The sequence below is a fragment of the Myotis yumanensis genome, unplaced genomic scaffold, assembly GCF_028538775.1.
Source record: "Myotis yumanensis isolate MYYU_CA2020_CCGP unplaced genomic scaffold, mMyoYum1.0.hap1 SCAF_6, whole genome shotgun sequence".
Lineage (NCBI taxonomy): Eukaryota > Metazoa > Chordata > Mammalia > Chiroptera > Vespertilionidae > Myotis > Myotis yumanensis.
Window position 1 is genome coordinate 12744678 of NW_027223757.1, and position 27391 is coordinate 12772068.

A 27391-nucleotide genomic window follows, 5' to 3' on the forward strand; every position below is an offset into this window, starting at 1 on the left:
GGGGAGCACACTTTAGAGTTACTGTTTTAAAACAAACCCAAAGCACAGCGCCTTGATCTTCTTAAATGTAAAGGTTGGGAAGAGAATACACACAAACTCCCATCCCCTTTTCATTTTTGCTTTCAAGTTTTTAAAATCATTGTTTTGACATTAAATAAAGTAGCTTACATTTATAAATAATGAAGGCTAGGGAGTAAAAAGGGAATTTTAATTAAAATTAGCTATTTTGTGGAGACTCTGCATTAGTATTTAATAGGTAAAGTTCATGAACAGATTGCCCATTTTACAATTCCAAATGTATTTCCTATTATCAGGCACTGAGCTAGAATTGGGAGATTATATGTGTAGGCTTTCTGTTCACCAATTTAGTACACTTCTTGTAAACACTAGAAAGAGGCTCTGGGTTAAATGTTTAAGAATTTTTGCCAATGACTAATCCTTGACGGTTGTAAAATGAAACGCCTGATGTAGTCCAGTTATAGGAGTGCTTTGGAGAGTGGCCCCAAATTCCAGATGATATATCTGACAGCGAGCCTTACGCGGCACAGCTGAATTATTTTGTACCAGCACCAACCTGATTGACTGGTCTTTTGTCATTCTCAGTAGCGATTTGTCCTTTATAGGAATGAAACAGATTATAAAAAAAATATATATTGAGCAAATTTATTACTTTGGGAAATGTCCAGCTCAATCTTTGTAGGCGATATAAATTTACAGTGCACTGCATTTACATTCTCAATGAATGATTGGGAGATCCACCAAAGTTCTCGCTCAGATTTAGGTCATTGCTTTTGGCTTAGAAATGTGACTCCACAGGAATTCAGCTATTTACCTTGCATGAAATGAAGGTTTTTTTGTTTTGTTTTGTTTTTTAATCTCACTCATGTAGCATATTTCAATTACCTCAATTATATATCACCAATCTGTAATCGAAGCTAAGCGACTGCTGTGTCTAAATCATTGTGTCATTTATTTTGACTCTTCCCTTGTAGATAATAAAAAATGCAATTAAAGGGGAATTTTAAAAAATGACAGGATAATAGAAGAAGATTACAAGTGAAAGTTTATTAGGACATAGCCCTCTTTAAGGATTTGGCGATACTGTGGTTATGTTGTATTTTCTTCTTATAAAAACTAAATTTACACAGTTTTCCTCTCAAAGTAGTCTTAGGCCTGTCTCGCAACTCTAGTATTAGAAAGGAATTCAACTGTCTTGGAAAAATTTAGGATTTATGGTATATGTAAACATAAGGTAAATGTATTGGGACAATAGTTTTTATGGCTGTTGCAATTTGCCAGATAGAAAGCATGTTGCTGATTGTGTAGAATATCCTTATAGTGCTAGTGCCACTTATTGGCAGAAAACAACAAAATTAAGAAAAAAAGTTAGGGGAGTGAAAAATGTTTTTAAGTCTTTCATTTTGACAAAAGTTTTTAATTGTGAAATTATTGGTTTTTCTAGTAGGCTATTTACCAATAAGCAAACGAGCCCATTCTTAAATACGTAAGCTATTTCAGACCTTTAACATTCTTTCCCAGGCATATGGGCTTCCCCATAGCCCTCAGCAGGTGATTTTACCTCCTAAACCACAGAAGTTTATCAGGAGGCAATTTCCTTAGCTTCCTATTTCTTTCTTTTTTTTTTTTTTAATATCTTTATTGATTTCAGGGAAGAAGGGAGAGGGAGAGAGAGATAGAAACATCAATGATAAGAGAGAATTATTTCTTAGCTGCCTCCTGCACGCCTCATTCTGAGGATGGAGCCTACAACCCGGGCATGTGCCCTGACTTGGAATCTAACCATGACTTCCTGGTTCATAGGTTGATGCTCAACCACTGAGCCATGCCAGCCGGGCTACTTCCTATTTCTTTCTCCACCCCCTTCTACTAAGTTAGCACTCTCTAGACCAGGATGTAACTTACTCCCTCCATTTTAGAGGAATTATTTTTTCTACTGTCAGAAATGTAATCTCCATCTGTTCAGTTGATACCACTCGTCATTGTGTAGTTGTGATTCTCTTGTATGTGATTCTCCCTTTCTTCTATATCTTGTCCTCTGAAGATTTCCTCCTCAGCATACAAACCCACTGAAGTCTTCATCAAACAAAGGAAAAACAAACACATTCACAAAACCACACTCCCACAACCCTCCCTGACTCTCCAGCGTCCTCTATCTACTAGGTTATTTTTAAATTCATTTCTAGCTGAAATTCTCCCCAGAAGACACTTGTCTCCAAGACCTCTTCATCTCTTTTTTGTACCTGAATTCACTGCAATTTACTCCTATCACTTAATTAAAATTTCTCTTTCCATATCACTAGGGTCCTGGTTGCTAAATGTGACACTTTCCCATCTTTTTCTTACAGCATCTCTCCTCAGTGTTCAGTATTACTGTACATATTGTCTATGGAACATTTTCGCCCTTCATTATACTAACTTTCATGGTTTTCAGGATATCGTTTCACTTCCTGCTTCCTTTACCTTTCCTTAAGCCTTGGTACTCCCTAGCAGACCATGCTCAGGCCTTTTCACTCCTTGATCCACATACTTTCTATGAAAGGTCTTTTTACTTTGCTGGCTTGAGTTATGACCTACATGCTGATGAACCTCAGGCCCACATTGCAACCCAGATTTCTCTTCTGAGCTCTGGCCTTGACTGTGTCGCAGGCACCTCAAAAAAACTTGGTTAAACTGTTATCTCTACTGAATCTGGCTTTCTTCTGTGTGCTTTCTTGTTCAATGGACCAGCAGATAGCCTTATCCAAGATAAACTTTGTACACAGTCTAGGTTTCAACTTTTTCCTTCGTATCATGTCTAAATAGTGGCAGAGTTTTATCAATTTTATATCTTTAATATCTTCAGAATTCTTTCCCTTCACTTGTCACTGGCTTGTTCACTTGACCATTGTTATCTTTAAATAATAGTCACCATACTACGCTTTCTAAATCCAGCCCTGATCTAATAAAATACATTCTTCACCTTAAAATATAGTAATTTTTTTAAACACATGAATCAGTCATATCATTCTCAGTGTAACATCTTTAATGTCTTCAAAAATAAAGACGGTCTTTAATTTGGCCCCGTTTTGACTCTCTAAACTTGTCTCTTACTACTCTCTGTCATTTATTTCTTGCTGTCTTCACTCAAATCATAACAAATCTCCCTCCTTTTGGGAGGGGCCAAGTCTTCTTCTATGTATCGTTGCAAATCCTATTACTGCTGTTTGGTACATCTTTCCTATCCCTTTCATACCCATGTATGTATCCTTCAGAAATCAGCTCCTCAAAAGAAATTTCTCAGTGGTTCAGTCATCTGTCCTGAGAGCTCATTTAAAATCCTGTGCTTAGCTCACAGAACTTTTTCATTTATATTGAAATTATTTTCCTCTTCAAACTCCTGGAGGTCAGAGGACCTTTATCTCTGATTTCTCAGTATCTGAAAACACAGTAACTGATAGAGAGTTGGTGCTCAATAAATGGAAAAAGAATGGATGAAAATGGAAAGAGAATTAAGTGTTTTCTTGGAGCCAAATAACTCTGAGAATCTGTTCTAGCTTACACTGAGATTTGAGAGAGCCACTCAATTTCATTATCTTGAAAATAGAATAAATCGTGATGATGATTTTTCATTTTCTTTCTGAAAGGTTTTGACAATAGAATTTCCTAAGTATAGTATTTTATGTCCAAGATATACTTTAGAAATTAAGGCTGTGTCTACTAGCCACACATATTTCAAATAAATATATGTGGGTCAACACCATTAAATATAAAGATGCAAGATCCGGTGATAATAACATATGAAGCAATCTTGCTTATTAATGCATTTTCAGTGGTATAATGTACATAAAAGTTGATTCATTGTAATGCACCTTTTTCTAAAATATTCTTTCAGAAAAATTAGTATTTCCCAGGCTTTATTGTAATCTGCAATATTTTTCAAATATTACTGTCATATGAGTTCGCTATTAACAAAGAACAAACTAAGCATCTTTGTAGCTAAATAGTTTTAAAAATCAAAGGAATAACATACTCTCTTAGTATATATTTTCTGAAATTCTTTACTAAGTTTATCAACCACAAATGAGTTTTAATTGCCATTTTAATGTTGTTTCTACCTTGTGAAATGTAATGGTTGAAAAGTAAGCCAATTCCATCACCCACATGTTTTGTCTACTTAATCTTAGACAATGGGTTTGACTTTTGCCTCTCTTACCTGGAATTGTGAATAAATCAACCAATCATTTTGATCTTCTTTAATTGTTAGGGGTCTAGAAACATATTTCTGGGTGCTGCACTTGTATTCACTCATATGTCTGTTCTTTAGACATTATTAGACTTCTGTGGAATGGCAAAAAACTTATAATTCAAAGTAAATTTGAAAGACAGATAAATTGATATATTAATGATGCTTTAATCTAAAAAAAAAAAGTAAACAGTAACAAAATATAAATAGCAATCAAAACATGCACAAATCCTTCTAAAATCCATCACCCAACTATTCCTCTTGCTTCTGAGAATTTTCATCTGTAACCTTGTCCTACCTGATCATGCAGGAGTTTAGCCTTGTATCAATTCCCTTTCATCAAGAATTGTGTGTGCATGTGTATATCATATAGAAAACAACACAATACATAATAATACAAGAATAAACTCTGTGTTTTGTGTGTTCACAGTGTAAACTTAATTTCGCCCCACCCTGTATGGAAGAGTGAGAAACCTCATTCTCACTCTCCCAGATCCTCCCACCTCTGTTTCCCCTCCTCCATTCACTGCACTTCCAAGATTTATCTTCTGTAAGCTAGTTTGGAAAGACATCCTCTCTTTATTTGTATGTAATGCTGTTTTAGAAAGTTGCCTAAGTACCACTGCCTTGTGACTCATGTTTAAAAGAGATTTTAGGGCAACCAGCTGTGAAACCACTGGAGAGGGGTCTAGAAACAATGCATCTTGCCTGTTGTCCCTGTTTTATGAGTTGTAATCCAAAATGCAAGCCTCTCCATCTACCAATTAATTCTTGAACAGAGGTACCTACATCTTACTTGGAAGTTGGGCTATACAGTTAGTGTTTGAGGCAAAAGCAGAATGACTCTGGAAAACCTTTTAAATTATTCATACAAAATTGTTTACATGGCTTTGAGGGTACAGTTCTCTACAGCAATTCGTTGAGAACCACTGAGGAAGACTAAAGGAAGGAGCAGAGGGAAGGAAGATAGGCAGGTGTGCCTGACTTGTCTCCTTCAAGGTCATCTTTACCTCACCAGTGGTAAACAGGGTGGAGGATTCTGAAATATTCCAGCTTATCTATCCAGTAATCCACTCTGTATTAAGACTGTAAAGACTTAATAACTTTACAATCTTAAAATGGTTTGATTTTTGGTGGTGAGGATTAAATGAGATAATAAACATGCGTGTACCTAGCTCAGGCTTTGGCATATAGTAAATGCTCAAAAAATGTTTGCTGGATTCAAGGCTAAATCTTGCTTGGTCACATTATCATTTACACTGTTCTTTGAAAATAGGCTGCCTGTTTCCTGTTTTTCCAAGTTGCTTTCCCTCTTTGGACGGCTGTAATTTTTATGGGCATTGCTCTCATTACCCATGTGACCACAGTGAGGAGTCACAGCTTCCTCAAGGGTTAGCCTGTCGGGTGTGTGTGTGTGTGTGTGTGTGTGAGTGAGATGAGGTTCTACTGGACTCCCAGCCCCACCCACACTCCCCTGTACATTTCTTTTCTAGCCAAACATCCTCCATTACCTTCACTCTTGCTCCTTGCTCTAAAATTCCTCTTTCTTGGGTAGCAAACTCTCCAACATTCATAGCCTTTTTCTCTGACTCCTTTCTCTTCTTCCTTTTCTTGCCTGACAGCTAGCTGGATATTTTTATTTGATCTGTTTGTTTGTGTCATATTCCATGTTCCTCAAGGCCAGGAGTGGGCGGGTGTCCTTGCTTCATAATGTGGCCTTCAGAGCACTATTCCTTCTTATTAAAGCTCTGCTCCTTTGAGGCTAATCTTTTTCTCCCCATCTAACAATATCAGTTAACATTTATTGAACACTTCTACCGAGCCAGGCAGTATGCTAATCACTTTGCACAGATTGTTTCACTGAACACACACAATAACTCCGTAAGATAGAAACTATCATTACCATATCATTATTAGCATTACAGAGGCTAAGAAACATGTTCACATCTGTATACATGGATATGAGTGTCAAAATATCCATTGCAAGGTATAAAAATATGTAAAGTGCTCAGTAAATACCATATAAGTGTTTGCTGTTATTTTTGTTGTCTCAGGGAAAACCAACTTGTGTGAAGTGGAAGAGCTAGGATCAAACCCTGGCAGTCTGACGCTAGAGTACACATTCTTAATCATTATGCATGGCCAGATGACATTCTACTGACCACCCTTCATTCAGTAATAATAGCCTTGGCTCACAGCTTTTGAAGCCAATTCCACTTCAGTTCTCTAGGCTTTTCCACAGTGTATGCGGTCATTCTCCATAGTGCATAGTCATTCTCCACTTACTCTTGTTTCCTTTGTCCCCCCTGCTAAAATGCCCTCTACCTTCTTCACATGACCCCTGCCACCCACTGCACAACACACCCTGCATCCTTCACTACCTCTGAAGCCACTCAATCATATCTCACAATGTCACCACGGCCCTCTGCCACTTTGGTACCTCCTCACTGAGACACCCACTATGACCAAAATTATCACCACAATTTCATTACCTATCAACTGTCTTCCACTTGTCTTTTTGCCCAGCTGAGGTTTAATGGTTCAAATCATTATCATGTCCTTATAGAGAATCCAAATTCCCTTATTCACTTCTCTGCCTCTCACATTCAACTGGAGAACTTTAATGCTGGTCGAGCCCAGCTATCTACCTTCTCTGTATCTACATCTGAACAGTTGTGGATGGTTGGAGAAAAATCAATAACCAAGCTGCTTGATTTTTTTCATTAGATAAATTAATCATCATATGTAAGTGTCTTAAGTAGGCACTTGGCACCATACGACAGAATAGTGTTTCCCTAGAAAACTTAACCACTCTCAAGGTAATTATTTTATACTTTCTTCCCTCACCTCCCGTCTTGTACACCTTCCCTTAGCACTCACTCTCACTGAGGACCTTGTATTTTGTGTCATTTAAGAAAATAGAGGGCCCTGCCAATGTGGCTCAGTGGTTGAGTATCGAACCATGCACCAAGAGGGATTCCTGGGTAGAGCACATGCCTGGGTTGTGGGCTTGATCTCCAGTGCAGGGGCATGCAGGAGGCAGCCATCGATGTTTCTCTCTCATTAATGTTTCTGTCTCTCTCTCCCGCACCCCCTCTCTCTAAAGTCAATAAAAACATATTTTAAAAAAGAAAATAGATGTAATGAGATGGAAAACCCTTCAACTTCCCATCTCAGACCTATGAAACCAGCCCGGCCATTAGTCTCTTCCTTTCCTCTCTTCCTGTTGATACAGATGAAGTGTCGATTTTCTTGTCCAAAACCAGCCTCTACATGTGTTCTGGATCTGATTCTCTGCTGGTTTTGTAAGAACTTTCCTTCTTCTCTTTTCTGCACGTCTGACTCTCCCTCTCAGCAATGTTTCAGGACGAAACTCTCCTGCGGTGCTCATATCCGTTCAATTTCTAGGAAGCTTAGCTCTCAAGTGGACCGTTATCTGCAATCTCTGCCTCCACTTCCTTACCCCACATCTACTGTATCCTTACCTCATCATCCTACTCCTATTTGGCATCTAAACTACTTCTCTAATGAAACTGCTTTTCTAGGGTCAGTGAATTCCGTGAGGTCAAATGCAATGGATGCTTCTTATCTCAGTTGATTCACTCCCAGGATGACTCCCTTTGTCATTCAGATGGCATCTCTTTAGAGAGACCTTCTCTGATGACTTAAGCTGAAATAGTCCCTCCCTTCCCCGCCGCCCCCCCCCCCCCCCCCCCCCAATAATGGAGCCATTACATCACTCTGCTTCATGTTCCTCATGGCACTTATCTGAATTTATCTGGTGCATTTATTTGTTCATTTGTTGGCTGTGTATCTCCTGCCCCCACCTAGAACAGTGCCTGGCACATCACAGATACTCAATAGGATTTCTTGAGTGACAGACACAATGCTATATTTAGAATCTCTCTCTCCTCCAACAACAAAGCTTTTGTTAACTGGATGAAGTTTGTCAGTCTGACTCTGTCTCATGTTAGTATAGCTCTCTAGTCCCTCGGTCAAGGAGACTTCCTGGTGGACTGCCCTCATTCTTGGAAAGGTCTGAGTCCCACAGAGGACCAGCCTCATTTTGGGTATACGCTTCCTATTGTTCTCCTCCCCCTTGTTTTCCCCACCCCTCCATGCCATTCTGGCTACACATTTCTAGTCTTTTCTTTTTCAATATGATCCTCAGTTTTAAAATCTCTTTCTTAAACACTAATACAGGTGGTGGTGGTGATTGGTGGTATCTCTGAGCCAGGTTGGGAATGCCTCAATCTTACACTTGCGCTATAGGTCTGGAAAATTTCCCTGTTTGGGGCCAGCTGGCTAAGTTGAGATCTTGTCTCCAATTTTCTGAAATCTTAAGTGTCTGGGTCACAGTTATTTGCAGACTTGACTTTGGTCATCTAGCTACTAAACAATAGTGGTCACCCAGTGAAGCTTACTGATAGAGAAAAGGAGGATAAATGTTCCTACTAGAATCTCAACCTTTACTAGTATGTTTTTCTAGGGTGGGTTCGGCTAGTCTAGTCTGACAGGACAGATTAGCAACAGTGCCAAAAAGAATATCCAAATTTAAAAAATCACCACTGCCAGCCAGTCGTTATTCTCCATTCTCCTAATAAACAAACATGAAAACAAAACAAAGCCCACGAAGGTCTTGTTGGGAAACATTTTGAGTTCTAATTTTATTACATGTTTCCTTAAGTTCTCATAAATTCCTTTAAATCCCGATTAATGATAATAAAAATATTGCCATATACACATAGGCATATACATCTGTTAGAGACCTGAACTTAGTGTGGGTGTATGTTAGAAACCTAACACTCAAAAAGACCCAGAGGGGTAGGCAAATGCCACTGGCTGTGCAATTTCAGCCCCCATGCTGACCATGCCCAACATAGGCACCACGTGTTGGGCGATCATTTAACTTACCACCCAAACTTGGGTACTATTAATTATGCTGGGATAACATGAGTAAACTCGGCTGTCCTGAGAAAATGGGCACATATAGTCATTCCAACCTTAAGTTCTGATGATAACTGTGGACCAGTCCAGTCTCCTGCAAACCAAACAGAAGCTCTGGCCCCTGCAGCTGTAACTTGTCACTGCCCTTGGTCCCCAAGCTTAAAGGTGTATAAAAGGCATTGTTAGTCATGAACTAGGGACTTATTTAATTGTCACAAGGGCATTTTGCTAATCTCACAAATTTGTGATAACACAGACCATAACCTTTATGGTGTTTTCTACCCCACCTCTCCCAAAATAAAGCAGGCCCTCAATAAATTACTTTAAGAGGGAACTGAGAGGCGTGAGTGAACTAACTTCCCTTTTCCAGCTCAACCATTGTTTAACTCAACCATAGTCTGCTATGGCAAGTAGAATCAAGTCCTTTGTAGAGAGCATGTTACTAGTAATGCAGTTTCTAGCAGAAGAAAAATGTAAATGTGTGTGTGTGTGTTAGGCATGGGGTGGGTGGGTGGGTGGAAAAACAGAATAGGAAAGAAATGAGGTTGGAATTAGAGCTAAATTTTTCTTCATTCCTCCTTAAACTGTGCAAATATGTGCATGTACATATATATGTATATATACATATTTATATAAAATATGTAACAAATATGTTTCTTAGAAGGTTATTAGATAGATGCCAAAAATAAACCAATAATTAATTTGATAATGCTTATATTCCAGTAAGATTCTGAAAAGGCCAGGATGCAGGATGCTTTGCCTCCTTCACGGTGAGCAGATCCTGGTTATTCTCTTTTAATTGAGGCCCCAAGGCTGGCCCTCAGGCGGAGCACCAGCATTGTCCTTCTGCCTGGCTTTAAGCTGTAAGCAAGCAGTCAACCATGAGAAAAAACTGTGAATTCTGAGAATATGAGGCACGTCTGAAAGTAAAGGAACTCTTTTCCTTGCTGGCTCATGGACTTTACCTGCTCATTTCACATACGCCTTATAAAGTCCTGGATCCCATGGATGGGTTTGCCTTGGAAAGTTATAAACTCTCACCTTCCTTTTATTGGCAGCCTCCTGCTGAGCTGAGTTTGAGTCTCTCCAGTGAGAGCAAATTTGTTACCTCCCATTGGGCAGCTGTGACTGTTCGAAGGTGTCTTCCTTTAATTAAACTGGATTCTGTCATCCCAGCTGAACAACTGTTCTTGTTTGCCCAGCAATGTCCTGGATTTAAGAAAATATTCTGCATTCTGGGGTACCCCTCATCCCCCATAAACCAGGACAGTTGGCCACTCTTTTATTTTCATGTCTTGGCTCTATTCTCTAGCCTGGGCTATGCAAAGAAGTGCTATGTTTTTCCTTCCAAACAGCATCTCTTTGACACATTTAAGGTACATTTCTCTCGCTCCAGAAATTCTTAGCTGACATAGTTTTAGATTATTTTCCACTTGTTCTGCTCACACTGTGCTGCCCTTTGCTGGGGGACGAGCTTTCCTTTCCTCTCCGTATGTTTCCACACAGGAGGGGACTATTCCTGCTCTGTGGGGGCGAGGGTGGGTGTGAACACTTCTGTTGGTTCTCCACCACTTTTTCTCTTAATCCTTACTTGTCCTTCAGAATCAAATCAGGGGTCACATTCTCTAGAAATCTCTCCTAATCTCATCTTCCTCCATTATCAGTGAGGCTCATTTTTGATGTTCCCATTGGAATCTAAATGAAAACTCATGGGTGAATGAATGACCATTTCAACTCTCCACCGAGATGGCTCTGAAGATCTTTGGGTGGGACATATAATTTTTTATAGAAAGCCTCTCTACATTCTTTTATAAAAACAAATGCATTATCAATGTCTCAAAGCTCTCTACTATACGTAGAATGTGTAGATATAATATAGCCTGGAATATGTTCAAAGGAGGAATTGCCAATTGCCAGTCAGTCATACAGAGTTTTTAGTAGTTTGCTCAAGAAACATCTGGTTTGGCAAAAGAGCTTCCCACTGAAACTGCCAAGGTCCTAAGTATCCACAGGAATGATTTGTTAGATGGAATTATTAAATGTAAACGAATTGAACCAGGGAATAGCTGTCAAAAATAATGATTTTTACTTTCAGAATTATTGACCATAACCTATTTTCTTTAACAATCATTAGATAGCTAAACCAATTAATTGTCTACTGCTGCTGTTAGTTCATGACAATAAAACTATGTCATCAATGTATGGGAGGGAGATTTTTCTTTCGCTAGCTGGAGAATCTGTTTTCAAATCATCCTAAGGGAATTTTATTTCATTATAATATGTTTTTTAAAGTTTAAATTATGGTTTGAGCTGCTAAGAAGCTTTCTACAGACCCCAAGTCTGATGGTGGTGCTGATGAGAAGGTTCCGTGTAAGCATTGCCAGCTTGGGGACATTGGCTTAGCCTACAATTGCTTCTGGTCTGCAGAGTTAAAGGACAGGGACAGTCAAAAATCTTTCTTTTCATGCCCAAATGACTGCTTGTGTGAATGATACCATGTTGTGTTTTTCTCTTGACAAACGTTTTCACAAGATCATTAGAGAGGGAAAGCTAAAGATTATAAGCTCTGCTCATGCTCTCTTAGCCTAAACATTAGAACTGAATAATCGTCAGGGTTATATGGAGTGTCTAACAACAAAGGTGGCTGCAGTTCTGGATTAGTAAAGATGTGTGTATTTTTGCAAACAAGATAAATACTATTTCACACTCAGCCAGACAATATGACCCCTAGACTTAATAAAGACCAAAACATAAGTTTTCAAGAATTGGAACTCATCAGTGAGAATGAAGAAATCTATATATCAATATTAAACATTGGTAATAAAAAAGAGAAAACTAAGTCTCCTGGTGCAAGGTGGGATCTGGACTTCAGTTGGCTTTATCAGATTCACAGCCACAGATGTATTTGTCCCCAATTACACCTAAGTGTTTAATGTTTAATTAAATTAATAAATGCCCCCAAAGGTATCAAAGAATCATTTATTTACGAAAAGTATTGTCAAAGAATATTTAATGAAAAAATAAAATATGTAGGTGAAAAAACTTAAAAGCATGTGTAGTATGATCTTAAATTTAAAATAATGTACAGGTATGCCTATAAAAACATTGAAGAATTTTTCACAAGGATATTGAATTTTTTTAATTTTATTTTGAAGAGTTAAAGTGTGGGGAAATGACCCAAACCATTTGACCATCTTTCAAAATCCACCCTAAGAGGTATGGTGGGCAGATCCAAGCAAACCTGTGCCTTAGACCACCAAGATGGGTGCATAAACAAACATTCTGAGAGTCTTCTCTCCTGTGTGGTATCAGTTTCTGGTCTGGGCTATTTTTAATGAGGAGTTTTCTATAGGAGTTGACACAGCTGATCCTAGAAGAACGGCCTGGGGGAGACTGCCCCCCTCCTACACTGGTCCTGGCAGAGCGTGGTACCCTGTGGATAATCAGCCCGCACAGAGCAGTGCTCAACTGTACTGCGATTGTTATCTGTAGCCCCGCTGTCCAGCTGGGGTCATTCTTTCTCGATGGGCATATGTCTGGGGAAGCACAGGGCTCTGGCCCCTGCATGGAAGGCCCCATGCAGACACGTGTGCCCTTCCCACTGACCTAAGGGCGTTGGGATTGGTTTGGGAAGATGAAGTCATTTTGTATCCTTGTTGCTGTCTCTGTCCACTAAGGACTGTGGGCACGAGGAGGGAAGGGAACCCCACCCCAAGCCTCTCTGAGCAAGTGCGTTTGTGGGTGAGCTCATGGGTATGAAGAGGATGCAGGTGGTTTGGCCTATGGGGTCAGAGGACTTGAGCAGTGTGGGTGGACATGGCCCACTGTGATCCTGTTTAAAAGGGGATCGAGCCCTAGCCGGTTTGGCTCAGTGGATAGAGTGCTGGCCTGCAGACCAAAGGGTCCTGGGTTTGATTCTGGGCAAGGGCACCTACCTTGGTTGCAAGCTCCTCCCTGGCCCAGGCCCAGGTTGGGGCTTGTGCAGGAGGCAACCAATTGATGTGTTTCTCTCACATCAATGTTTCTCTCTGTCTTTCCCTCTCTCTTCCACTCTCCCTAAAAATCAGTGGAAAAATATCCTCGGGTAAGGATTAACAACAAGAACAACAACAAAAGGGATAGAGAAAGGCAGGCTTTTTTGTTTCTGATGGTTGGGGCAGATGTTGGACTCATTTGAGCATTTTTTCTTTTTGCTCCCAGAAATCAGGCAGCCTGGGGAACAGAGCTGGCTCAGGGCTGAGTCCCGAGAGTCCTGAGTGAAGGAGTGAGGCTGAGTGTGTGTGTGTGTATGTGTGTGTGTGTGTGTGAGAGAGAGAGAGAGAGAGAGAGAGAGAGAGAGAGAGAGAGAGAGAGTCCAGCTTCTATTGTGAGAATCCCTTGCTAACTGGCCTTAAGCAGGAAATCCACCAGGGACTGCAGCCCAGTGTCCTTTCAGATACTCACGAGGAGAAAAACTTGTGAAGAACACAGCAGCCAGCAGAGAGTTCCTTGGCTCTGTGATCGATCAGACCTGGCTGAAAGCCGCCCCTTCTGTACAGTATTTATGGCACTTTAGGCTGCGGCCTTGAAGCTTCGCCTCATGTCAGCTATCCATAGAGGAGCTGATTTTTATAAGAACAACAAAAAATATATTCTTGAGCTTAGGGTTTCCTTTTTGTTCTTTAAGATTTCTCGAAAAGACTTAAGAAGGTTAAACAGTTGCAAAATGACCAAACGCTGAGGCACAATACTGTTTAGAGTAAATAAAAGAGTTTTTATGAAAACACCATGCTGCATGTACAGTGGTTTCTGCATGAATCAAATTGTATGCTTTCAACACATAATTGATACTCTTAGGGGGGATGATGGCTGGGCTCCCATCTGTATCCCGAGTGGACTAGCACCAGCCTGTCAGAGATAATGACTAAATCGAAAGAAATGACACCAGCCCAGTAGTGCAGAGAATCCATATTAAAATACCAGCACAAACTCGAGTTTGGGAATTATTTATAACCTTGAAATTCAAAAGGAATTGCCAGGGTGCACATATGAGCACATACCGATGATTTATCTCGGCATCTAATGAAATCTTGGCTTTTCACAGGTTTAGGAAAACAGTAATTCTTTGGTGGCATTGTGTATCTCTCTTAGGAAGATTATGAAGCTTTGCCTGGTTTTGGAAATAGTCCGAATAAACAGTATGAATTAAAAAAAAAGAACAATTCGTAAATGAAGACCCTCTTGTTCCCTTTCTCTTTTTCTTAGCAGATATTTTTGAAAGTAACTATTTCAGAAAGGAAAACGGGTATCGTTTGTTGATAGAGTGTGTTGCCGATGAATCTTTCTTTCTGAGTTTACAGTTCCTACGGGAAGAAATGCAAAAATCTTTCAGCTACTGAAAAGCATTGGAGTGTGATGACAGAGCTTCAATAATGTCCTATTTTTAGTCAGGGAGGGGGTTCCCTATGTCCCTTGTGTTCCACGGCGAGAACGAATGTCCAGAGACTCCCATGACATTGGGCTGTCTTTCTCTAAATGTTTTTGTTCTACTGTCAGTGGTGTGAAGGGAAAAAAAACACACCGCTGTAACTCATAAAAATCACATTTCTCCATTTCATCTCAAGTACAAGTTTTGTTCCAGAGACACATTTAAAGTGGAGAATAGGACAAAATATGTTTTATGTTCCCATTCATCTTTAAAATAGCCTCACAACACTGTGAACTTGAGACCGGACAATTACTTGGCACATAACCCAGGCAGACACCAACCTTGACAGAATTAAAGGGAACCTTCCTCCAAGGGTGAGGAGCTCTTGAACGACTCACCAGAAGCTTCAGGCACAAATGCACTCTCTTTCTACACCTTGCGCACGCCAGCCTTCTCGCCTGCCTGTTTTCATGTGTTATAAATGGTTTTGTTTGTTTCCTGTTTCCTGTTTTATTTCCACACTATCCCTTCCCTGTGACTCACATCAGTTAGGCAGATATGGGAATGTTCCACATATGTGTATTTCAGGTCCCTTCAGAGCATTTTTTCTTTTCTTCTATTTTTTTTTAGAGGATGCTTATTTGACATTAACAATAACCTACATTATTCTTCAAATGTCATAAATCCTATAGAAAAAGAGCCCTTATTTAGCTCACTTTTCTGCTCTTGCTGAACAAAACACATTCTCTGAGCATGAATTACTGACATGAAGAACAGCATTTATTTCAGCCCAGGGCTGGGCCTTATTTTATGCTCAGGTAAATAGAATTAATGGCTTGCCTACTTGGGGAGACTGTTAGTTGCTATTGTGAATCTTTAAGGGACCAGGTAGAAACATCCTTCTCAATACACACACACACACACACACACACACACACACACACTCCACGTGCTCACATTATGATGTCAGCATGTAAAGAACTGGGAGTCTGATTTTAAAAATTTCCTGAGAAGTATGATGCCCTTTAATGGATCCCCACAACCTCTTACCTTCGAAAGCACATGGGTTCTCACACCCCTTTCCTGTAGCACTGTGTCAGGCGACATTTTTAGGGCTCAGTCTCCTGAACTCAGTCTCTTGGTCTTGTCCTCATTCTTTCAGATTGACTTCCACCTTCAGATCCCATTTTTCCATCTGGCCTTGGTCACAACGCTTTAGAGCTCTCCTTACTCTCCAGCAAGTCCATATGTGATATTGTGATTTATAGTAAGAAATACATATTTGGTCTTCACCCCATTTCTGTCACAAAGTTCCTAAAACTCCTGGAATTTCCTAACTGTACAGAGCAATCAGGATGCATTTTGTTATGTAAATGAAGTGACTTTAGGAAAGCCCCTAGGTAACCTAAGCATGGAGGCTGGTTGTCAGTGGAACCTACCAGGAGATTAGAGGGTTGGAACTTTCAATACCTCCCCAACCCCTCAGGAAGGCGAGAGGGCCTGGAGAGTGAGTTCAATCACCAATGGCCTGTTATTCAACCATGTCTTTATAAAGAAGTTTCCATGAAAAACCCAAAGGATGAGGTTCAGAGAGCTTCCAGGTTGGTGCCCCAGTGGAGATGCAGGGGGAGGGAGGCTCTGGGAGGGAGAGGGTGGGAGCTCTGCACCCTCTCCCCACATTTTGCCCTCTGCATCTTCCCTCTGGCTGTTCCTGAGTTATATTCTTTTATAACAAACTGGTAATCTGGTAATAAGTAAATGTTTCTCTAAGTTCTATGAGGCAATGAATAATACTCTAGCAAATTAATCAAACCCAAGGAAAGGGTTGTTGGGACCCCTGATCTATAGCTGGTAGGTTAGAAGCATAGGCGACAACCTGGATTTGCAATTGACATCTGAAGTGGAGGGCACTCTTGTAGGACCAAATCCCTAACCTGTGGGATCTGATGCTCTCCAGGTAGATAGTATCAGAATCGAGTTGAATTGTAGGACACACAGATGGTATCCAAGAATTGCTTGCTGGTGTGGGAAAGCCCCCACATTAAGTTGCTGTCAGAATCATACCCTATCTAGGATGATTGCTCCCCTTTGATCATATGTCCTGCACTCATGGTTAACCTTCACCTTTGCTTAGCATCAGAACTCATTTCTATTTGTTCTTCATCCAGTAGCTTATCAACTGCCCACTCCCATAACCAGCCACAGCTCCAAGGGTTAAAGCTAAGAAAAAGGGAGTTGTAGAGAAAATAAAATGCTTTTTCTCTTCTTTCCTTTGTTCCATTCATGGTCCTGAGCATCAGTATGCTAAATGTAGAATTCTAGCATTTTGTGGGTACCTGGAAACAAAGAGATTTATAGAAAGGAGCCCTGGAAACAAAAAGATTTATAGAGAGGAGCTTTCTCATTCATTTACTCAGGACCCATTTTAAGCTATTTTTTTCCTCTATAAAGAACACTTCAAAGTGATTTCCATGCATTTAGTTTTTATCGTCACCTACTCAAATGCAGCTTTATGGCTTGTGTGTCTCAGTGACAATTTGTGAGAAAGACTGAACCAAGCAAGGTGCTACTCCCATTTTTTGCCTTTCATGACCTTTCCTTGTGCTTAGCTTTCTCGACAGCAGGGACATGGCCACCAGATCATCATTCCCAAAGCAAGCCAACAGCAGGAAGGAGCCTCAGGAAAGCTTGTTCTTCCATGGCAACACTCAGCCTTTGCCGGGCCTCCTGGTGGCTTGCTCTGTACCCACCATCTCCGCTGAGGGACAGAGGAGGGTGGAAGTCAGGAGCAGGCAAACCAGCACAGAAAGTTGCTGTGTTCTTACAAAAGTGGGTTCGAAGAGTCACAACACTTTAAAGTTACAGACAATTGGATATTAGGACTCTATTGCTGCAAAAATTATCAAATAAAAACATCTTACTCTATAGTGTTAGAGAACCAGAAATCCTTTTAACCTATTGGGCAGACTTCAACATGAGTGATAATAGTGAGATCATTACTCTGATGGGAATTGTAGCTTGAAATTGGAGAACTTTTAAATTATTATACAGTTCTGATAAGTATTGAATCTATGCGTTTTTGTAGCACAAAATTTTTTAAAAAGCCCATTATTGCCGTTCAAAAGGCTCCCACTAGTAACAATTTTAAGCCAAGGTAAAAATATATTTCATAGTGTCAAGGTTTCAGATTAATTTTGTTTAGGAAAAACTTTCAAAGAAGTAAGTTTTTAGTTGATTTATACTCATATAAAATGTAGGTTCGATATTTTTGCCATGGCATCTTTGCCATAGACAACTCTGTCACAAGTATTTTTGCCACATTTTTACCACATAACTAATTGCTGTAAGGCAATTTTGCTGTAAAAAAAAAAGAAATTCTGGTAGACTGTTGGGTTTTCTTTCTTTCTTTTTTTTTTGTCAGTTTCATTTCTCCATTGACAAATCAAACCGCTTTCAGCACACTTAATGTATTGAAGATAGACGTCAGTTTGGTTTCATTTCTTCATTGATGAAGTACTCGCAGTTACTTCCGTTTTTGTTTTATACATAAATCTTAGCTAGCCCTCCTATTGGTCTGTAGAGTGCAGTAGACATGGTGATGGTCTCCAACTCGTTAGCATGTCTTCCAGATGAGGGTGATTTGCCACAAGGGTTGGTTTCTTATTTTGAAACACACCCCGTGAGAGGAGAAAGACAGGCCAGGGGCCATCTTTGAAGGTGCAGAGTTGAACCCATATTTCCCATAGAATGGAGGCAAGTGCTTTGATACAATCCACAGTGTGAGATCAGTGTTGCCATGAACCTTCACACATTTTTAAAAATGTCTTTTTAACTTTGTTATTCATTTTTTATGTTTAATTATGTCCTTTTAAATGCCCCTCTTTCTTTTGTCATAATCATCTTTTTTTTTATGACAAAATTGCCTATGGCCAGTTAGTTATGTGGCATAAATGCTTGTGGCAAAGATGTCTATGGCAAACATGCTACAGTAAAAGTACCAGAACCTTTCATCTCATTTCTGTTATTAGGAGTAGTTTAGTGATATTGAAACTGCAAGGGGTTTATGAAGTGATGTAACTCTGACAGAGCACAAACCCTGGCCAGAGGGTTGACTCAGCATTGGAGGATAATCTACTCTTTAGTGTTGGCCCTTGAAATCAGTTCTAATCACCATGTGCCACGCCAATGATGGCTTATTTTTAAAAAGTTGAAAGCAGTGGTATTTGACTGGTTCACTACTCATTTCTTGAGCTGTTACTATATACCAGTGGCTGTGCTAGGCCCCAGGGACAGAGTAGTGAACAAACATGAGATTCTGCTCTCATGAATCTGTAAAACAGCACAACTGGACAAATCAAACCAAGATCAAAATAAACCCTACTGGCTTGCTCAAGCTATTTTTGTACTGGCTTTATTTATTTATTTATTTATATTTTAAATATATTTTTATTGATTTCAGACAGGGAAAGGGAGAGAGAGATAGAAACATCAATGATGAGATAGAATCATTGATCAGCTGCTTCTTGCATGCCCCACACAGAGCCTGCAACCTGGGCATGTGCCCTGACTGAGAATCAAACTGTGACCTCCTGATTCATAGGTCAACGCTCAACCACTGAGTCACACTTGATATATATATTTTTTCATGAACTCTTGGCTCCACACTTAAATGTTGCCTTCCACCATTTGGAAAGCACATCCTCTTTGATATTTTGCACACTCCCTTCCAGGCATTTGGAGTCTTTGCACACCTCTCACCTCCAGTTTTGTTCTCCCTTTGACTTCTGCCTTTCCCATTGCTTGGTCTTCAGATACCAACTGTTTTCACTGCCCAGGCCATGGCAGTTATAGAGGCCAAGACACCTCCTTGGTCTCCTTGCTGGTGTGACCTGCACGGGGATGGCTCTGTGATCTCAGGCGACTGAGAAGTGCTGGGGATCTGTTTCCATTTCTGTGATCTCAAGTGGGAATTAGATGGAAACATGTTGGGGGCCTGCAGCTAAAACCTCATCATGACAGATTTTCAAAGGAGACAATGATGACAAAACATTGGAAGAAGAACATCTGAGGGTATTTGACTTGCCATCCTGACAGCTTCATTTCTTAGAAGTGAAAAGAGGAACTGGTGCTCTGGACCTAATTCAGATGAACAGGGAAGATAAATTGCTGAAGTGGAAGTGACTGGTATGCTATATATAATAGCCAGGGGGAAGAACCCTAACTTCTAGGGAGAAGCAGATTTCTCAAAACCCATAATCCCTAAACCTGAGATTTTAGAAGGGACCCAAGAGGCATGAGTGGCTATCAAAAGAAAAGAAAATCTGACAGTCCTGTAAGAAATAGTTTTTATTCTTATGATTGATAAAATTAAAAATTCTAAAGAAATCAGGAGGTCTCAGGAATGAGTGCATATTTCACAAGGCTGTGCTCTAAGCGCCACCACTTGCAGAGTTTTGATCCCATTCTTGGAATCTGAAGTGAGTGTAGAGAATAAGCAGTTGTTTTTATCAGTTTTGTCTTTCCTACTCACCTTTGTTCTGTTTCCCTTGTTTGTTTTTGAATGTTTTCTCTGGCTTTTGATCTCCTTTTGCCCTTCTCCCCCTCCCCCTCTGTAATTTCTTCTTGGAGTTTCTCTTCTTAGATTTTTAACCTACACTTACATGGCTTATTCTTCTCTGTCCAGATCCTGCTGGGCTCCTGATCCTGTACTCTCAACTCCCTGCTTTCTTTTTCCCTTTCTCCACCCTCCCTCCCCACTATGATGGCCAAGGAGCCTCCACAAAAAGACTACCCCCATTTGGAATTGGGGGGAAAAAGCACAAAATATTTAACCTCCACCATTGCTAGCCCCTGTTTTTTCTAAATTGTTTTATTGCTTAAAGTATTACAAAGAGTATTACATATGTCTCCTTTTTTTCCCCGCCCTTGACAATCCCCTGGCCTCCCCTACCCCCAGTGTCTTATGTCCATTGGTTATGCTTATATGCATGCATACAAGTCCTTCGGTTGATCTCTTACCACCACCCCCCCCCCCCCCCCCCGGTTTTTTTCTTCACATTAGTAGCAGAATGAAAATCAGAAGATAAATTCAAGAGTGAATTCATTTAACAAAGTACAGAGGGATTAGAGGCTCTCTAAGTAGCATCTTCTCAAGTGTTTGTTTATAGATCATTAAATACTTAACTTTGTAGGAAACTAAAAGTTGAAATGTTCCAAACCACTGCTGATTAAATAGCAATCTGGAATTAAGATAAGGCAAATCTAAAATTAAAATAACAACAAATTTGAAATATTCATGTTACACAGATAAGAAGCTAAAATACTTGACTGCCTGGTTCAACAGGAGACATCTGGCCAGTCCAGGGCTTGTTTATTTTGTTACTGAGACCGGATACTCAAAATGTGTGTCCTTCTGATACCTGTCTGTGCTGCTTGTATTACTCGGTCCTCCCCAGAGCAGGGGACACCTGCTCTATTCTCAGCCTGGGTCCCTACCTGCTCTCTTTTGGCCGGGATACAAAAGATTGAGGAGGGGCTCATTGCCAAGAATGAATGTTCCTAAAGTGGATAAAAATTCAGTAATATGATTAGCAAGTCTAAACATTGTCATGATAAAAATGCTCAAGATGATAGAAAAGGACATTGGAAACTATATTTTGAACTAAAGAATCAGGACGAGGAAAAGGCTTGATGGAGTAGGGATGGGTGGTATAAGGCTAAGTGACCCAGAGAATAAAACTACTCAACTTTGATTTCACCTCTGTCTTTCCTATCAAGGAGAATGATCTTCAAAATGAAAATGACAGAACAAACATAGTTAAAAAGGAACAGAAGCCCCAGATAAGTAATAGTGAGAAAACACTTAACTGCTGACAGGTATTCAAGACTCTGGGTAAACTGTATTCTTGCAGAACTGAAGTGCTTACTGTTGTGATGATGAAATTACTCTTGGTAATTTTGTAGGATTTATGAAGAGAGGTATCCAAAGTCTGGAATGGGTTAATATCCCAATTATTAATAAGGGAAAAGATGGATTTCAGGCACTAAAGACTGGTGAATTTGAAGTTAAGATCTAGAAGAAGTGATGACTTTGACTAACAGTGTGTATTTAGAAAGTAATTCATTTCCTTTTTCCTATGAGAGTTTTAAAATTTTTTTTTTAAATATATTTTATTGATTTTTTACAGAGAGGAAGGGAGAGAGATAGAGAGCTAGAAACATCGATGAGAGAGAAACACCGATCAGCTGCCTCCTGCACATCTCCCACCGGGGATGTGCCTGCAACCCAGGTACATGCCCTTGACCGGAATCGAACCTGGGACCTTTCAGTCCGCAGGCCAACGCTCTATCCACTGAGCCAAACCGGTTTTGGCTAAAATTTCTTTTTATAAAAGTTACTAGCTAACATGTCATAATTCACTTTGTTGATACATACATTTACTAAATACACACACTGTTAAGTGCTTAACTGGCTCTGAGGCCAGGTATGGGAGAATAGAGATAGTCAGACCATGACTGTGACCTCAAGAGCTCCTGGTCTATTTGGGAATTGAGAAGGAGAAACAGCTCTGAAGCGCACAATGAGTGTGCCTTTGGGTTGTGTGGACTTTGAGGTGCCCTGGGTCTTCTGAGTTGGGAAATGTGGTTGTCATGTGGCTCCAGAGAGCTCCTGTCTGGGAATGTGGATTGGTGGTAGGCAAAGCTGTGGTCACTCGAGAGGAGAAACAAACACCAATCTTGGAGAACAGTAGTGGGGGGAGGAGCCAGTTAAAGAGACCAAGACAGAATTAGCAGGAAGGTCGGCTTAGCATCATGAAGGGTGGCGATATAAAAACCAAGGGAAGTGAGAATCTCACAAACAAGACAGAAATTAACGAAATGAGACCTGCAGAGCCCACTACCTTCAGAATTTGGTCATTGATGATCTTAGCAAGGCAGTATAGTGGAGTGTTGAGGACAGAAGCCAATTGTGGCAACCTAACGAGTTGCCACAATTGAAGAGATGTAAGAAAATGAAGACAGAAAACGGAGATTTTTATGGGCTTGGCTATGAAGTTTAGAGTGGGACACTGGGTAGAGGGAAAGATTTTTATTGTTTTAAATAATGATAGAGACTTAGGCATTTTTAAATAGATTAAGCAAATATTGCTTCCATTTATTGAATAGTTGAGTGAGTGCTTTACTTGCATTATCTCATTTCATCTTCATGACCATTCACAGGGATGGGTATTATCATTCCCAGTTCTAGATTAAAATATCGAGGCTTAGAGATAGTAAGTCATGTGACCTCAGTACACAGACAGGAAGGGAGACAGCAGGAATCCAAACTCAAATTTCCCTGGCTGTAATGCTCTGTTTTTATTCAATAAGCTGACCAATGATTTCCAGACTTGAGGGTGCATGAGACTCACCTGGAGGTGTGATTAAAACACAGATTGCTGGGCTCTATCTAGCCCCCCAATTTTTGATTCAGTGGGTCTGGAGTGGGGTCCGAGAATGTGCATGTCTAACCAGTTCCCAGGTAGGGCTGATGCTACTGGTCCAAGGGCCACCTGTCAGAACCGCCGGAATTTGTTAGAAATGCAAATTCTTCGGCTCCAGCAATCTGTGACTTAACAATCCTTCCAGGAGATTCTGATGCATGCGAAAAGTTCAAGAATCACCTTGCTAGGCTAAGGAAGAAGCTGGTGAAAAGGCCGAGATGAAAAACGGAGAGGAAAAATAATGCAATAAAAGACCTAGGGGAGATTCGAGGTGCTGGGATTCCTGGCTCAGGTGCAGGGAGAAGACCTTGGCAGAAAGACTGACTGTGACTTCGAGGTGGGAGGAGGTGGCATGTGTGCAGAGGTAGCTAACTGCATGAGAGGGGAGTAGAGGATGGAAACTCGAGGGCAGAGCTATGACTTTCAGTGTTTTGAGCTTTTAGCAAGACATTTGATAGTCCTCTCTCTCTTTTTAAAAAAAAATATTTTTGCTGATTTAAGAGTGAAAGGGAGTCGGGGAGAGAGACAGAAACATCAGTGATGAGAGAGAATCATTGATCAGCTGCCTCCTGCATGCCCCACACTGGGGATTGAGCCCGCAACCCAGGCATGTGCCCTGCCTGGGAATCGAACCCTGACCTCCTGGTTCATAGGTCAATGCTTAACCTCTGAGCCATGCTGAATGGGCTCAGTTCTCCCATCTTTAAACTTAGGGCTGTGCATCATTCATTCATTCATTCATTCACTCATAAGCATTGCTTGCTCTGTGTTGGGAATAGCTACATGCTTGTCCTAGGGCAGGAGCCGCCCCAGCTGTCACCTCCCTGCACACTCACACACCCAACAGAATGCAGCCCTTGGCTGCCCCATGGTTTTGCTGTGTGACCTTGGGCAAGTGCTGCCCCTCTCTGAGCCTTCTTGGTTTTCCTTCTCTGGGCTCCCTTCACCCTTGGCCAGACATGATTGCTTCCCCATCAGCCTCCAGGGGGTCCTGTTTCCAGCAGCAGCATGTACCCCGCCCCCCCCCCCCCCCCCTTGTGGCTGCTTTCCAGGTCCCCAGAGAGGCCAGGCCCGGCTTGAGGCCTCAAATCCAGACTGCTCTTCCCCTGAGGCTGGCCAGGCAGCCAGAGCCCAGCCATGGCAGGGGGCAGCCACAGGCCCTCCCACCTCCAGCTGGCCATTCTCTGGACCCCTCTCCTGACAGTTTTTGGAGAGGGACACTGCTGAGTGTGCTGGTGTGGGGATGGAGGTGCTACTTCTTCCCTCAGTCCTCTTTTGATGCTCTTGCTGGAAGGTGAAGAAATGGGGCTCACCGAGGGTATCTTAATTGTCTTTGAAGCTGGCTGTCTCCTAGAGGAAGTTTTTAGGGATTTGCCACAGGGCTCTATCAAATTTTTAATAAACCAGCAGCAAAGCATGAAAAGCCCCCTCTTCAAATCTGAGATGACATGAAGCTGGGAGCAACAACTAATTACTTGGATGACAGTGTCAAGATTCAAAAAGATACTGGCAAGCTGGACTGATGAGCCAAAAGAAACAAGATGAAATTTAATAGGTTTAACTATAACCTCCGGCACTTAAATTTTAAAGCACATCAACCTCACCAGCAGAGGGGACATATCCAGAACCTTAGGCCCAGTGACTCAGGCAGCTCAGCGTTGTATTATTCTTGGGGCTGCATGGCTCACCTCTTAAATCCTGGTTCCATAACAAAATTGTCACCTCATTCCTTATGCCAGATTCTTTCCTTGTAACTCATCTCTGGTCACACAGCTCTCTCTGGTTTTGTCTTTGTGCCTATGCTCCTGCCTTGGTTTTTCTGTCTCTAAGTTTCTCTGAAATTGGGGTCTGACTTCACCCTGGTAAATCCTCCCTGGGCTGAGCCCCTGGATTCCAGCACCCGATGCCTGATGTTTCTGATACCCAGTCCTTTTCCCAAGTCTTGGTGTGTTTCTGTTTGTCAAGCATCATGGGTGTTGTTTATCAGACCTGCCTGGGGTCCTATTCTTCTTCTTTTTTTCTTTTTAAAATCCTTACCTGAGGATACGTTTGTTTTTTATTAATTGGAGAGAGAGAGAGAGAGAGAGAAACATGGATGGGTTGACTTCCGTACATGCCCCGACTGGGGATCAAACCCACAACTTATCTATGTGCCCTGACTGAGAATCATACCTGAAACCTTTGTTGTAGGACAAAACTCCAATCAACGGAGCCACCTGGCCAGGACTGTGGTCTTATTCTTGGTTGACAGTATTTCTGATGTCACCTGCTTGCCTGATGACTTCCTGCCAGTTACTGCTGCTGGGTGCACCCCAATACCTGCAGGAAATAAGCAACTGTGGAGATTTTTAAAATGAAGTTTATTTTGAAGGAGTGCAAGTTTTAGTTTTAATTTGTGAATAATAGTGTACAAAAATAAAAGTCTGCACTCACATTGCACTATAAAATGTATGAAGTGCTTTCATGTACTTTTTTCATTTCAACTTGATCATATTCTTGTAGATTAGAAGGTATTGTACTCTTCATTTCACAGTTGAGGAAATTGAAGTTCAGAATGGTGGGAAAATTGCTTAGAGCCACACGGCTTCTAATTGGTAGACCTGGGACCAAACCCAGGCCTTCTATGCCAGCTACCCCTTCCCAGCTGCACCTGTTTATCAACTTGTAATGAAAACTTGAGTTTTCTCCCAAGAATTTTTTTAAAAAGACACATATTGGGATATTGTCAAGAATACAATGGTTCCAGTGTATTAAAGAGAAAAAACAGCAAGGATTTGAGACAAAAATATTAAGTGTAATATATTAGTTTTTTTCTCATTATTAAACACATCAGCAACTAAATCACCACTCAAGCTCTCTAGGTAATTTAAACAGATAATTGTCTTAATGAAACATAATTCAGCTTAGTTCAGTGTTGAGCTATCATTGCTGTTTCTTCCTGGACTCCCTGTCTGAGCCCTTATTATTTCATGCTGGATTTGGCTGGTGCATCTGGGCTCATTCTCTTTCCAGCTGTGGTTCATCCTGCACCACAGTGATGGGGGTCTTTCTGAATTGTTGCTTTTCTTATTGCCACACAGCTAATCAACTATCTTTATTGGCTTCCTCTTGCCTGAAACCTCAAGTTTAAACTACGTATCTGCATGGCACATGGCTTTCAGTGTCGTTCCTAATCTGACCACATTCTACTTGGCAAACCTATTCCTGAAAACACACCAGTCTCCTCTTGGTTGATCCATGCCAGTTACTCCTCATGCTCCCTGAACTCCCAGATCCAATTGACCTCTTTGCACAGTTTTCATATCTACCTTGGATTGTGCCCATGTTCAGCCCTGCATGCTTAAGTGACTAATAGTATGGCTCCTGATTTAGCTAGAGAAAACACTTGCTATATAAAACAAATAACCATAGTGGAAATCAAGGTTCTTAAGCATGAGCTGAGAAAATTTTTTTTTTTGGAAAGAGCACAGAGTAGGAGATTAAAACAAACTTGAATAAAGACATCTGACAAAGAACAGGATGTTGTTTGGAATGTATGAAAATGGTGATATTATGGAGATCATGGAGTCTCTTGATTTTAGGAAGGGGCAGGAAAGGTCAATTATTTTAAATGAGAAATAGAGTGTGTAGGGAGGACACGGGGTTTGGTGTCAAAATCTCATCTCTAACATTTATCAATTTGCTAACTTGGGTCAATTACTGGTCCTCCCAAGCCTCATTTCTCTTATCTCTAGAGTAGAAATAATGGTAGTTGAGAGGATGAATGAGTGGAGTGAGTTACATAAGGATATACAATAATTACCACATAGTATGGGCTTGATAAAAGGAGTTATTATTATAAAAAGACATGTTAGTGTGGATGAGGTTATAGTGTTTGTCTGGGAACCCTGATCCTGAGCACCCTAATCCTGTCTTTGTTTTTAAGAAATACCAATGCTAAATAAACAGTCTAGGAAGTCCATGCATAAGGCCATTAATTGCCCTCAAGCCCAATGTGCAGGCCTTCCTTGGTGAGTCTTGAATCCGTCCTCTAAGACAGTGAAGAGGCCAAGGACTGAGGCATTTGCCTTAATATAGGCGAATTCGTCACCTTCTAAAGACTTTGTGCATTTCGTGCCCAGCATACCCCTGCTTGGGCCAGTGTGATGTGTAAGAGCAGGGGAGTGTCTCTCTTCTGGCCTGGTCTAGAGAGCAGCTAGCTTCTGCAAGTCACACTCATACTAACTTCTTCCACAGACTCAAACTGTATAGTTTTTCTCTGAATTCAAGGGAGAAATAAGCCAAATCTTGGGGACAAACATTTTAGAAAGC